General features: G+C 35.0%; 1 pseudogene; it reads left to right on the top strand.

Moving 5' to 3' along the window:
- The first annotated feature begins 90 nt into the window (after window positions 1–90).
- LOC124890461 lies at window positions 91–986 on the top strand (annotated as a pseudogene).
- Window positions 987–2,980: the final 1,994 nt, after the last annotated feature.

The raw sequence follows: 2,980 nt of genomic DNA, 5'->3' as shown, positions 1-2,980 counted from the left end.
ATGCCAATTTAAGAAACTTTCTATTGCATATGAATCAAGTATCGGAAAATAGCAGGAAGTTCAAAGGCTACAAGCTAGGTATGATGGTTATGGTCTCTATGCTGCGATCCCAGATTTGTGGGTGGTGACGGCGTGAGGTTGTACTTCCATGGAGCAAAGGAAACTGACTTTGCTATTTTCTCAGATGACAACCTCCACATTAATGCACATCTAATTGGTACACAACCACAGCAAAGGAAGTGCGACTTTACATGTGCTCAAACATTTTCAGGCATGTTTGACACCCATACATTAGTTCTAGGAGCAAAGAAAGTGTCAAACTGGGATGAAGATATTCATGTTACTGTACAGTGGAACGGTGAGACAATTGATGTCCCGAGGGACGGAGATGCAGAATAGACTGTTTAACACTGCTGAAAGATCAGTGGTGGTCAAGAGGACAGATGATCTTAACAGCATGAAGGTCACAGTTTTCACACTATTGCAATTGAATGTAAAGTTAGTCCCCATTGGTGAGAGAAAACAAAGTTTCACAATTATCAGTTACCACCAGATGTTTCTTTTGCTCATCTAGAGACACAATTTAAGTTTCTCAATTTATCTAAAGATGTCGAATGAATTCTTGGCAAGATTACCAATTGGGCTATGTTAGACCAGTCAAGAGAGGGTTGAAGATGCCAATCATCGGTGGGGAAGACAAATATCAGACACCATCACTTCATTCAGCTCTCTGCAAATTAAAGGTTCCAAAGACCCTCAAGTGTTTTTTCAGCTTGATGATACAAAGATATTAACCAATAAGGGGTCTTTTGGTAGTGTATAAGAATAGCAGTGAATTGTTTGTTAACTAAAATATTGCTATAAATATAATTTTGATATATGAATACATAGGGCGGAAATCATGCGTAAGTTTTCAGTGAGCAATATCTTTCTGATTTGTAACTTAGTAATAGTTTATCTGACCTTCTATCACTTCTACACTTAGGAATGTGCCTTCTCAGTCCAGTAGTTCCGCGAGGTATCATGTACAGAAAGCTTCTACAACTTATTTTTTTGTGACTCCTATACATGGGTCACCAAATACATTTATTGGAACACCAGGACTGCAGCTTTTTGATCCAATGCAATACTGCAAAGATGGTTGAATTGAAATTTGGTATGAGAATTCTAACTGGATCTACCAGTTACACGTTTTATAAAGGATCTAACCTTCTTTAGAACTGAAAGAACATCCTTGCTCCTGCATCGACAATGGCTAAAGCTTCCACATGTTCCATGAGGAGTGCCAAAGCTTGGAAATTTGATTGAAGAGATGACTTGATTAGGATGAGGACACTCAAGAGATAGAGTTGCTTCTGCTTTCTTTTCCGAAGCCCACATGTTAATAGGATGTGGATGAGCCTCTGAACCCCGTGAACTTACACTTTGTACCTTTGCCTATTTTCTCAAAGTTTTATGTGCAAATTAGTGTTCGATATTAGTACAATGCTAATGAATCTTCATAGTCCTACTTTCTTTTGTCTTTTATTAATACAATATTTTGAAGTAATACTATTAAGAGCATATTTTTTTCAAATTAGAAGAGCAATCACCTCAAGTTCAGTAGCCAAATTATGCATATGCGGCCTGATTCAAAAAAAAAAAAAAAAAACTACAATCCAACAAAATAGGGTCTGTGGATGGTAGTTGTTTCCGATACACACTTGAATTCAAGTTAAAAAGATGACATGCGTACAGTTAGGTTCAAACCGACGTCATCAAGGCGGCAACTCGATCCCTTTGCCACTAGCACTTAACTACCTTAGATGATTAAAAAAAAATAACTATTATTTTGTAATCCAGCCTGACCATCTTCTCTAGCGTCAGATACTGTTAGATGTAAACAACAAACGTTTTACCCTATATTATAATGAGCTCTTGCCGTCAATCTTGCAATTTTCGCACTTTAATATAATTATCATTATTTGGCTCATGCAGCGTAAATTATATTATATACCAAGACATACACGCTTTTCTCCATATAATATTTACTATTTTTTTTCATCAATTTGTAAAAATGAAATTCTTTTTTTGTAAGGGATAGTTGTGAAGAAGAGCATATTGGAGAAAGGAGCATCAACGGAAGTATTTTTTAATTCAAATAAAGTATCTATTAATATATCAATTTAGGTGAATGAGATGTTTACCTAAAATGGTGACTCCATAAAATGTCGTCTTATATCAAACAATGAGTCGATGATCATCTTAGTTATTATTACAGGATATTTTGAAGGAACTGAGATAATCACTTGGGCAGTCGGGTAGGAAATACGGAATTGGTAGACAACTTGAGTTGTCAATTTGACTACTGTCCCAAACTACTATATTAACTGTAACTAAAAGCAAGTTTAAAACATACTTTATATGTTTAGGAGAATGAATATGTTCAATTGAAAGAGACAGTTTATGTGTTTGTTTATTGACGTCCTTTGTTTCCTTCATACATACATGATATCACTATATATTTTTGATATATGATTTTTTAGAATGAAAAGATTTAATATAGTGAACATAGGATAAGTAAGAAAAGACGTTTCATGAGGGGATGTTTAAAAATAAACCAATCAAACTTTGTATAATGGAATAGGCATAATGAGAATATATTTGTAAAATGGATCACCACACTTAGAGCCCTGCCTCTATATTTATATATATAATGAGAACTTTGTGAAGAGATAATTACATTATCCTCTACGGATAAATACAATGTATACAAGAGATAGATACAAATGACTAAGAGTCCTAATATACCCCCTCAATCTGAACGGACAGAAATAACGGACGGATTGTCTCGTAAAAAATAAAATTGAGATGAAGATAGTCCTTTTGTGAAGATATCAGCAAATTGTAAGCGAGTGGGCACATATTGAACAACGAGATCTCCTTGAGCAACGTTATCACGAACGTAATGAAAATCTACATCAATATGTTTAGAGCGATC

The sequence above is a fragment of the Capsicum annuum genome, unplaced genomic scaffold (assembly GCF_002878395.1).
Source record: "Capsicum annuum cultivar UCD-10X-F1 unplaced genomic scaffold, UCD10Xv1.1 ctg18046, whole genome shotgun sequence".
Classification (NCBI taxonomy): domain Eukaryota; kingdom Viridiplantae; phylum Streptophyta; class Magnoliopsida; order Solanales; family Solanaceae; genus Capsicum; species Capsicum annuum.
The sequence above is the reverse complement of the archived record's forward strand: the minus strand, read 5'-3'. Positions and strand labels throughout refer to the sequence as shown.